The sequence below is a fragment of the Pelodiscus sinensis genome, chromosome 8, assembly GCF_052426305.1.
Source record: "Pelodiscus sinensis isolate ZL-2025 chromosome 8, ASM5242630v1, whole genome shotgun sequence".
NCBI lineage: Eukaryota > Metazoa > Chordata > Testudines > Trionychidae > Pelodiscus > Pelodiscus sinensis.
The window spans coordinates 50779343-50791690 of NC_143059.1; positions in this window are offsets into that span (position 1 = coordinate 50779343).

Genomic DNA, 12348 nt, shown 5'->3' on the forward strand with positions numbered 1-12348 from the left:
AAAACAATAATTTAAAATCAGAAGGTATGATAATACCACTCTCCATGCATGGATCTCTGCCCTCCTTTGCGGAAGAGGACTTTGCAATTGCAGCCCTCCTTTGCCCAGACCTTCCAAAGTGTACTCTGTAGTTCTGGAGATGGGGAAGAGGTTGACCAAAGGGTGAGCCAAGGAAGGAGCTTGTAGCGCTGATGCAAAGTAGCCATAACGGACTGGGGAATGGGTCATTAATTTAAAATATTTCATTTATACCTCTCTTAGGGTATGTCTACACTACAGCGCTAATTTGAACTAACTTAGTTCGAATTAGTTAATTCGAACTGAGCTAATTCGAACTAGCACATCTAGAACTAAAAACTAGTTCGAATTAGCGTTTTGCTAATTCGAACTAGCGCGTCCACACTGATTGGACGCAGGGGTGCATTTAAGGGCAGCTGAAACCGGTTCTGGCAGGGCATCAGGTCAGTAATTGCTTTGTGTGTCTGCTGTCTGAGGCTATCTGAGGCTCGTGCTTAAAGGGACCCCCCTGGACAGCCGGTTCTCAGCTTTTCCGCTTGCTTGCCTACCTCGCCGAGGGACAGCAAAGCGTTTTTCTCTGCGCCCATCTGTGTTGGTGCTTCCCTTTGGAGACGCCGCCGCAGGTGGCAACATGGAGCCAGAACTCGCCCTGCACTTTCTGGTGCAGCTTATGGACTTGCTGCTGCAAGCCTGCCAGCAATGGCTGGGAGGCTGTCTGGTTCCACCTGGTGCACGTCAGCCCCCTGCCTCTCTGCCTGGCCACCTTGGGGGCCATGGTGCAGCTGCGGTGGCGCCCGGGCGCCGGCGTGCCCCGCCGCATCTGGCGTCTGGACACCAGCAGCGACTGGTGGGACCGCATCGTCCTGGAGCGCTGGGGGACTCAGAACTTCAGGATGAAGAGGGACACCTTCCTGGAGCTCTGCGAGTGGCTCGCCCCTGCTCTGCACAGAAGGGACACTCGCATGAGGCCCGCCATCCCCCTCCAGAAGTGTGTGGCCATCGCCCTCTGGAAGCTCTCCACGCCGGACAGCTACCGATCTGTCAGGAACCAGTTCGGCGTGGGGAGATCCACCGTCGGAGTGGTGCTCATGCAGGTATGGCACTCGCCGGCCACTGGGCTGGGGGCGAGGGGGACTGCAAGGAGGGGATGGGCCACCCCAGGGAAAACGGGGGGACAGGAGAGGGGGAGGAGGCAAAAGTGCCCCACAGCGGAGGGGCCGGTCTCTCCCGGCCATACTACACGCCGCCCGGGGGGGTTGCTCCCGGGAGTGGGGTGCGGGGCACTGCCAGGGCATGAGCACTCCCAGCCTCCCGGGCGCCCCACTGATTCGCGCTTTGCTGTGTCTCTCCGCAGGTGGTCAAGGCCATCAACCGGGTGCTGCTCTGCAGGGTGGTCCAGCTCGCCGACCCGGATGCCGTCATGCGGGGGTTCAGTGCACTCGGCTTCCCCAACTGCGGGGGGGCCATCGACAGGACGCACATCCCCATCCGTGCCCTGGAACACCAGGCCTCCCAGTATGTCAACCACAAGGGGTACTTCTGCGTCCTCCTGCAGGCCATGTGTGACCACCGGGGACAGTTCACGGACATTAATGTGGGCTGGTCCAGCAAGGCACACGACGCCAGGGTGTACCGGAACTCCTCTGTGTGCCAGAGGCTGCACGCCGGGATCTTCTTCCCCGACCACCACATAAGGGTCGGGGACGTGGACATGCCTGTGTGCCTGGTGGGGGATGCGGCCTATCCCCTACAGCCCTGGCTCATGAAGCCCTACATGGGGCACCTCGATCCCTCCTGCCAGGCCTTCAATGCGAGGCTGACCAGGGCCCGCATCGTGATTGAGGGGGCCTTCGGGTGACTGAAAGCCCGATTTAGGTGCCTCCTCACCCAACTCGACCTTGCCGAGCACAACATCCCTCCCGTGGTGGCAGCATGTTGTGCGCTACACAATTTGTGCAAGAGGAAGGGGGAGGCTTTCCTGCCAGCCTGGATGGCTGAGGCTGACTGCATGGCTGGCCAGACGCTCAGCCCCGCACTGCCGCTGTCCGGGAAGCCCAGCGGGGGGCCGTCCGGATCCGGGAAGCCCTGCGGGAGAGCTTCCATGTGGAGGAGGAGGACTGAACTCTCCCTGCATGCCCCACTGGGGCCACCTTCCACCCTCCCCCCCTTCCGCTTTCCCCTCCCTAACCTCCCTTCCTAATGTCAAATAAAGACACCTCTTTTGGCAAAAAAACCCTCTCTTTATTTTACATAACTGGGGTGGGGGGAGGGAGGAGTGAGGGTGGGAGAGGGAAACCTGGGAGGAGGGAGCTGGAAGGGGGTGGAAGGGGAGGAAGGGAAGGAAAGCTCAGGCTTGGGGGTCCGGCTGGCTCTCCCGTCTCGCAACACTGCGGGTGCGGGGGCCTCGGGAGGGGAATGAGTGTGGAGGGTGGGGCAGGAGGGACGGGGGGCGTGGAAGAAGCAGGAGAGGGAGCAAGGGCAGCAGAGGGAGCAGGGGCAGCAGGGGTGGGAGGAGGAGCGAGAGTTGGGGCAGCCGCAGGAGCCGGAGGAGGAGGCAGGAACTGGTCCACTAGGGTCTGGAAGTGGCCTCTGAGGGCACGGCCCTGCTCCTCCAGTGCATCCACACTCCGCTGGCGCAGCCGAAGGTCCTCCCGGACCCAGTGCTCCTGGTTGCGGAGCAGCAGCTCCATGAACCGGAGGTGCCGCTGCTGGTAGTCCTCCTCATTCCTGGCACACCTGCTGGCCCGGGCGTGGGTGGCTGTTGCAGGTGGGGTGGTGCGCCCTGCAGTCCCAGGTGCTGCGGCTGTGGTGAAACAAGAGCAGCGGTCAGTTCTCCCTGGGGACAAGGTGGGTGAAACCCAGCCCCCCTCTGCAAGGCCAAGGCCCCTGCGTGACACCCAGCTGCTGCTCCATGGTGGGCAAGGCCCAGGCGCACGGTCCCTGGGCTCCCTCTCCCCCCACTCTCCCGTACACATAAGGGGAGCATGATGGTACTCACATGTGGAGTCCTCCCTGGCCTCGGACGACACAGGAGATATGGTCTGTGGGGTTCCTTGGGGGTCCTGGGTCTTGGGCAGGCTCCCGGCTCTCGACATCCTCCGGCTCCTCCTCCTTGACCACCCGGGGGGCATGGATGGTGTGAGCCCCCAGGATGCGGTCCAGGACCTGAAAGTGGGGGCAGGCCTCCGGGTTGGCCCCTGGCAGGCAGGCTCAGGAGTAGGACTGCTGCAGGTCCTTTATTTTACAGCGGACCTGCTCCCGGGTCCGCTGGTGGCCTCTGGCGGCCAGGCTGTCAGCCATGCGGCCGTACACAGCTGCATTCCTGTGGCTAGTGCGGAGATCGTGGACATTGGAGGCTTCCCCACAAACCTCGATGAGGTCCACGATCTCCGCACTTGACCAAGCAGGCGCCCGCCTCTTGCGGCCCCGGGCAGGCTCCTGGGAGCCGCCAGGCTGGTCCCGGGAAGAGGCGGAGGGCTGGGTGGCATCAGGTGGCTGGCTCATGTTGTGCCAGATGCAGGGTCTGCTGGCTGGGTGCTGGCAGGCTTGCAACTGGCACAAATTGTGTAGCCAGCCCGTGACCCTTTAAGGGCTCCAGGGCTGGGAGGGGGGCAGACAAGTTTCCCTGGTGTTGGCCAGAGTGGCCACCAGGGCAAGCTGGGGAGGGCTAGCCTCCCACTAGTTCGAATTAAGTGGCTACACAGCCTTTAATTCGAACTAGCTAATTCAAACTAGGCGTCAGTCCTCGTAGAATGAGGTTTACCTAGTTCGAATTAAGCGCTCCACTAGTTCGAATTAAGTTCAAACTAGCGGAGCACTAGTGTAGCGCCTATCAAAGTTAATTCAAACTAACGTCTGTTAGTTTGAATTAACTTTGTAGTATAGACATACCCTTAGTTATTAATATCTTTTATTAACTATAATTTGAATTGTTGACCATACCCATTTTCTTACACCTTGCTAGCAGTAAGATAGAGCATGTCAGATATAAAGACTGAATCAAAATTGTAGAACTGAGTGGGTATAGCAATTATACACAGTGTGTCTGACTATACTTTGCACAGTCTCATATTAGGGATGATGTAGAGTGGTCAGCTGAGGGGGGCTAGACAGAAGATGATGGCTCAGCCTCTTCCTGCTCCTGCCTATCCCTTCTGACAGGACAGGGGGGAAGGTTGCAGTTCACCCTTGGGAGTTCACAGTGGGAAGAGTCCTCGTATGGAGTAGGTAAGGTGCAGGCAAAGTGCAGAAAGCTTGCCTAAAGGCTAATCAAAACCTTGCCTATCATCACTATAAGCCTGTATCCATGGTTATTTTTTCCATTGATTCATCTCACTTGGTTCATCTTTCTTCAATTAGTTTGGTTGTAAACCTAACACAGTAATTGGTTCTGTGTTCCCTAATTTTTCCATTTTTGTCATCCACATTTCTAGAGTAGGCATTTATTTTTGCAATCATAGCACTGACATACATTTATTACCTGCATAATTTAAAAAAAGAGTCTATTTAACTTCAATACATCCTTACATCTCCCTAAAATCATCATAAATAGGCTTTTGGGGGATACGTCATTTCTGCAGAACACTGTGGTAACTCCATAATTAACATCAAGTTAATATGAAGAAACAGACAGATTTGTTTCTTGGTTGTATCAAAACTCATCTAATACAAGGTTCCTAATTTTATAAAGTTTAACTATGAGCAGCCAACAAATGACAAAGATCAGTAAAACAAATCACATAATTTCAACACATGAAACCGATTAAAGTGTTTTTATGAGGCAATAATTGTAACTAGATCTTCTGGCCTGTGTATAGTCTCTATAGTTATCAAGTCTCAACATTAAATCAAGATCTCCTAAAATCAACAGACTCAAAGATTGTTTTACAAGGTTAAATAACAAGGGAATAATTTGTGCTAGAGCAAAATATGTTCCCAGCCAAGTATCTGTGACAGACTGCTAGAAAGTGCCATAATTCTCAGACACTAGAGTGTCATCAAAGGAGGAAATGAAAAGAAAAACAATCCCTCTAGTGAAGTGGAGAGTTTTTGGAAAGGCTTACTTGGATAATGCTGCTGCAGGGCAAAGAAAAAGAGCAAATGAATTGACACCTCTCTGCCTCAAGGGAGCAGGTGAAACAACTTACTGAGCACTTTACTAACCAGTTGAAGACTCACATGAACAGCAAAGGACATCTTTCACAAAGGGATGCAGCTATAGTGATACAAAAAGCATCTCTCACAAAACGTAACTCTATCTCCCATATGTCACTATAATTGATGAAACTTTTGGTCTTGAGACTTCATGGTTTTTAACATTTTGGATAGTTCCAACACTCAGCCATTCTGACTGTGATCCTTTTACTCAGTGATGGGGTATAGATTTGTGTCACTTCTTTGGGCTACAAGGCACCACTTTTCAACTATTAATCACAGACAGAGGCTAGGAATCCCAGAATTTTCATTAAGATATAGGTGAGAGGTTCATAATTCAACATAGTTACCACTCTGTTTGTAGCACTGCCTGCCTTCAGGGATTTCATTTCTCCTCCTTAAATATGATCTTATTTTAAACCTGTGAAATTTATCAGATAATCTTATTCCTAAGGCCAGTAGATCTTAGATTTAGCTGCAAGAACAATGAATTAGTTATAATATAAAATGACTCTATAGTAGGCATTAGGGACAACAGTGCCTGTAGCAACAAACATATTGAACCTTGCATAAAAATGCCTATCCACTGAAATTAGTATTGTTAATGCTTTAGTAAATAACATTCTCATTTCTAAATGTTAAGAGTTTAATCTTTGTTCAAGAAAACCAGGACAAAAATGTTTCATTAAAATGTTTGGATGTAATCTATTTTTTTAAATAATATTCTTGATGTTTACCAAAGACTTTCATATAAATGACTCTGTACTTAAACTTTCATATACATGACTGTTTATACATATAAACAGAATCATTAAGTGAAAATGTGTATGTGTATAAACACAAACACACACACAATGGCTGACCATTGCCTGACAACAAGAAGCAGAGACACGCTGACTGACCTAGGACTCTCAAGCTTTTGTTGTTTTTCTTCTTTCTTGTCCCCATATGCAGATGTCAGAGCTTGATATTCAGGTTCTGTAACCAGAGAACAGTGGGAAGCTAGGTGTAATCAACCACCCTCCAGATGCCAGGTTGGGCACATGAGATATTAACTGCAACACTACCCTATGGTCACAGCATGGAGAGAAAATCAGGCCAACCTCGTTTATGATTGTGGCAGAAAGTAGCCTGTTGAGCCTGGTCCAGACTCTATGATCAAGTGGGAAAAAAGCAGCAAGGCACTCCTGAATTTACTTAGTGTGTTAGACATACTTTGCTATAAGAACAGGCATACTGGGTCAGACCAATGGTCTGCCAGGATCCTCTCTCTGACACCTGCCAGTGCCAGATGACTCAGAAGGAATGAAGAGAACTGGGCATTTTGAGTGATCCATCAGCTGTTGCCTCTGGCATTTGGAGGTATAGGGATGCCAGGTGTAAGGAGCTGCATCCCTGCACATCTTGCTTAAAAGCCGTTAATAGACAGTCCTCTGTGAACTTGTGTAAATATTGAATTCAGTTATACTTTTGTCCTTTACAACAGCCAATGGTAACAAGTTCTACAGGCTGACTGTGCATTGTGTGAAGAAGTGTTTTATTTTGTTTATTTTAAACCCGACGCCATCAGGAGTTATAGTATATCACAAAGTGATGCAGTTGCAAAAAAAGCTAGTATTTCAATGTGAATTAACAGGGAGTTTTGCATATAAGACATGGGAGATAATTGTTCAACTCTACTTGGCTTTGGGGAGGCCTCAACTGGAGTATTGTGTTAGGACAGATGTGGAAAAATTGGAGATGTTCACCTTTGAACTAACATATGATGAAAGGGTTAAAAACTTGACCTGTGAGGAAAGGTTAAACAAGCTGGGGCATGTTTAGTCTGTAGAAAAGAAAACTGAGTGGGGGAAGTCTTCCAATATGTTAACAGCTGTTATAAAGAAGATGATGATTCATTGTTCTCCATGCCCATTAAAGGGAGGAGGAGTATTAATTGGCTTAATCTTCAGCAAGGAAGATATAGGTTAGATATTAGGAGAAACTTTCTAACTGAAAGAACAGTGAAGCACTGGAATAGGCTTCCAAAGGAGGTTGTGGAAACCCCATCATTTTGACACCTGTCAAAGATGGTCGAGATATACTTAATCCTTCCACAGTGTGAGACTTCTCCAGGTCCCTGCAAGCCCTACATATCTACGAATCTAAGTAAGGATCTTTGTGATATAGAGAATAATAAACATTGCTCATAATTATATAGGTAAAACCGGCACTGTGCCCATGATTTTAAATTTTTGCAGCCAATTTCCATTTAGTTCTTTGCCCAGAAACAGTTTTTTTTTTAAATCACTTATTCTATATTCTCATAAGGATTCATAGACTTTCAGCCAGATTCTGGGCTGCAGCAGAGGAATGACTCACAAGGGAAGGAAAAAATGGCATTGAAGTTACGGAACCATAAGCTATTCAAGGGAGCTCTGGCCACTCTCCCTGTACTACTATAGAGATGAGCATGGCAAAAGAAACATCTACAGCTATCCATCAGCCAGTATTTTCTCATTCTGGAGGAATCAGTGGCTGAGGAAATTGCTTAGGGCAGCTTTCCAAAGATCTGGACCTTTGCAGGCTGTAATGTAAAATGCAGACTACTATGATTAAAAGCGATGGAACTAATATCCTTTGTACTGTGAAGAATGCTGGAAAGCACTTTTCAATGGGTTTCATTGAAAATTGCAACTAAAGAGAGATAATTGAAAATGTAGCTTCAACAGAAATGGTTTTCAAGTGCCAGTTCCTTTTCCAACAGTGAGGCAAACATTTTGCCAATAGCTGCCTGTCCAAAAAAGCTGACTTGACACATTCTGTGGGAAACTTCCATTCCATTGAAAGTTTCATTGGGAACCAGGTAGGCAGGCAGGCAGGATGGTTGGCTCTGACAAACAATTGACCAATGGACAGGAAACTGCTCAGCTCCCCAGACTCTCCACCTGGTGGTCTAACTGCCTTGTGCCACCTCCTAGGCACACTGCCAGGTGTCTCCCCAGGATCAGAACAAAACAAAATGCCCACAGCCTGAAATTTCCTGAAAATAAAAAGTTCCATTTGACAGACAGTTCTATTTTAGAACTTAAAGTACACAGAAATGCAAGCCCATCTGAATCGGAACACCTCAAGCCAGATTCTCTGATCTGTTAATGCTGCTTTATGCTGATCTGGGATAAAAAGCTTGCTTAACTGGCCATAGAGGATTCTTCTTCCATAAGGGAATCTTCCTATGGCATAGTGACTTCTGTACCATCTCCATTTTTATCTCCCAGATCCCAGTGTAGAGGGTGTGTCCATCCAATCCAATAGCAGTAATCATTCAGACTTTCTGTATGACTTTGGGCAAGTCACTTGGACTCTGTGTGCCTCAGTCTCCCACATGTAACAATGGGTATAATAATACTTCCCTGCTCACTGGAGAGTTGTGAGGCTAAATACAATAAAAACAGTGAAGCACTTTGAGATCTAATGATGAAATAGCACTATGTTAGAGCTATGTATTATCATTTGAAAAACAGTGTAAAAATCTTCAGTACCTCAACATACACAGTATTATTATGATTTCACCCTCTTCCAGTTGCTGCTACTACGTTCTGCCTCTGTTTAAATTAAAAGTTCTCCCTTGCCTTGCAATGTAAATAGTCAATTATACCTGAACACAGTGAAAGGAGAGTTCTGCTATGGTAGCAGTTTGAATCTGCTTTGCACAAGTATAAGTGGCTATACATGGTAATGGAGGATTAGGGGATGTCCACGCTGCAATTAGACTGATCCATGCCAGATGACTCAGGCTTACGGGCTTAGTCTAAGAAGCTGGTTAATTTCTGGGTAGACTTTGGGCTCAGGCTGCCACGCTTTTCAGGATCCCAACCCTTTAACCCAAGCCCTATGAGTGTGAGCCTGATGGCTTGGACCAGCTGTAGGTTTTTAACTGCAGTGTAGACAAATCTTGAGGCACCTGATGTTGAAATCTCGAGGACCCTCCCAGTCCTAGTATTCTATGATTCTATGAAATGTGCCGAATGCTGTATAAGAGATAAGGCAATCATCCCTAGTGTGGCAACCCAGATAAGCTTTTACAGTTATCAGGAGAAGGAAGGTCATGATGGACATTCCTCTAGACTTTAAAATGTCTAACTGCTGATCATCTTGAACTCTGTGAAGTCAGGCATAAATTAGACCAGCTCTGATGCTGCTCTAATTTACACAAAGGGTCAGATGATTTCCTGGCTGGTATCAGGATTAAGGAAATTTAAAAGTAGCATAAAACCACCTTTTCCCTACTCCATAGTGCTATGCCAACTACAGGTTGATTGAACAGGAGAATATAGAAAAGAATATAGAAACAATTATGCTAAGTAGTGGATTACAGCATATATACCTGATAAACTAGGGGTGGGGGAATAGTATCACTACTCAATATAGGTTTAGGTTTTTTAAAAAGAAAATCCTATTTTAGAAAAATCGTTTGATGCAATACAAAATCTGCAGTCAATATTTGCATTTCCCCAGCTAGAGATTTCTCTGCCAGATTCTGATCTTGCAAGCTGCACTGTACTAGGTTGAACACAGTAATACATCGTTCAGACTAATATCTTATCCTTCAACTGTTCATTACGCTAAGTATTACATAACTTCCAATATCCCAATAAAGGGAATAAAATTAATCTAAATGATTTCTGACTTTGTCTCTAGGCATCTCATTAGATATTTCAGTACTAAGATAATACAATCTAATTTAAGATGGCCCTTTAATTTGATGCCTTTTGTAATTTTCAATGCCTTATAAGATAACAAAAATCAACTTGAAACTCTCTTCATTTGTGCAATGAGCACATGCATTCACTGTGCAAAAGAGTAGATCTATACACTAGTGTATTTTAGAATTATTCCTTTTAGAATATATTTGACAGTATAGGGATATAACTGTAGCAAACTACAAGACTCATTGTGCACTGAGGCATTTTTCAGGGAGGTTCCTGCCCAGAAAATATGTTTACATGAGGGAGAATACACTCTTCATATTACAAAAAAGCCTTATCTCTTGTTTCCTAGTTCCTAATAGGCCTTTTCTTTTAGGAGGGCACCATTTTTCTCCTATGAACAAAGTTAACTCCATACTCCACCAACTCCATACTCCTAGTACATGTAAAAGAAAATTGTTATGCTGCATCAGTGAATAATATTTTCCTCATAGGGAAGCTGTCAGAAGCAAGTGCTAGGTGCCTAAAACAGAAGCAGAGCAGGGCTGTGATTCAGGAGATCACATTCAAAATTCTAGTCCTTGTTCTGCCACACAGTTGCTATCTGACTTTTTGCAAGTCTTGGGGCCAAATTCAAAGGTCAATGAGGTCTTAGGGCACATCTACACCACAGCATTATTTCGAAATAACTCATGTTATTTCAAAACAACAAGGTGAGCATCCACATGGCAAGTCTATTATTTCAAAATTATTTTGAAATAACAGGCTTCTTCTGGAACAATAAACTCTCATTTCATGAGGAATAATACCTATTTCGAAATAGCAGAAGTGTGGATGTTCCACTGCTACTATTTCTCCCCAGGCCATTCAAACTAATTAGCCCCCGATGCTTCCTGGAGTTCTAAATTGAGGTAGTGCATCCACATTAGGGGAACCTGCCTTAGACTAATTTTGAGGCTCCCCTGTAGTTATTATTCCAAAATAGCTTATTTCAAAATACTCTTGTAGTATAGACATACCCTCAGACTGCTTTTGAATATAATAAAGTTTGCATTAGGCCCTTAACTTCCTTTTGCTTCAGTTTCCCCATCTGTAAAATGATGGCATACTAACTTACCTCAGTGGTAAATTGACTTAATTCCTATTTTAAAGTTGCTTCAGGGTCTTGAACGGAAGGTGCTATAGAAGACCACTGTTATTGTTATTTTTGTCATATTTATTATGATATTAAGCAGAAACCTAAGCACATCAGTTTCTTTGGAGAACAAATCTTGGAACACAAAGGAACTTTAAATGCCCCAAAAGCTATGATAGTATTTTCTTCAGCTTTCATTTTGAGGGAAAGGTCTTGTGCACCAGTTTTTCTCATCATTTCAACCAAGTAAAGCTCCATTTTCCATATTTGCACTCAGACAAGTTAGACATGTATGAAACAGTTTATAATTTCTGTTTTTCAATACTCCACTCCTCATCTCTTCTCAATAGGAAAAAAATAATACAATGCTCACAAATTAGTTTTGATTCATATCCCTAAGATATAAAGTTGTCTGTGTGGCCAGAGAACAGACATAGCAGTGTGAACTTTCAGTATACAAAATAACATTCACTGTAATATAAAATATTTGACAAGCAATCTTCTTCTCTTACATAATATACTGTAAACAATGAAAAATAGAGGGCCAGATTCATTAATGTCTAACATCACAGAAATCACTTGAGTTACACTAGAAATGTGTTGATATGACATGAAAACAAAACATTACAAGAATCAGTGAGTTATAGTTGATGTACATAAATAAGATCATTTACAGATAATGTTAATTCTGCTAACATTAATTGGGAAAGGTTGAGGTACTATATATGAAGTAGTGGAAACAGAAATGATGTATGTAAACTAGATTTGTTTCTTTGTAGCTAGTTCTTTTTCTTACTAATGACAAGTCAGATTAAAAACAACCAAGCCACTCATGTTAAACAGGGTAGCAAGTCTGTCACCATATTGGCAGAAAATCTATTTTAATGCTAGCATTCCTGACTAGGGCTGGAAAAGCACCTTCAATTTATGCAGTGTATATTGGCTGACTTTATTTCCAATAAAAGTCACCCAACAGCCTGTAATGATATTGAATATCTTCCTGGAACTTTACTACCATAAATGGTGCCATCTTTTGAGTTGTATATCATCAGTGTGCCTTGCTCAGATTATTACACTAATATATCATTAGCAGAACAGCTTGCTTTCATGATGAATTAGTATAAAGCAGCTGGAGAGCCATAGCTCACTTGGATAATGTACAGTGCTCTCACTCTGCTGTATAAATGTAACATAGTGCTTCATCGCAAGGCGCCACTGTGCAAAAATAATCCTCAGAAAGTGGAGCATCCCAAGGAAGACCAGGCCCAGGAGTTTACAAAGGGCTGTTTCTTAGCAACCAATGTTGGGAACCACATCAAAATATAATTTATACCCCAGCCAAGAGACCCTAAG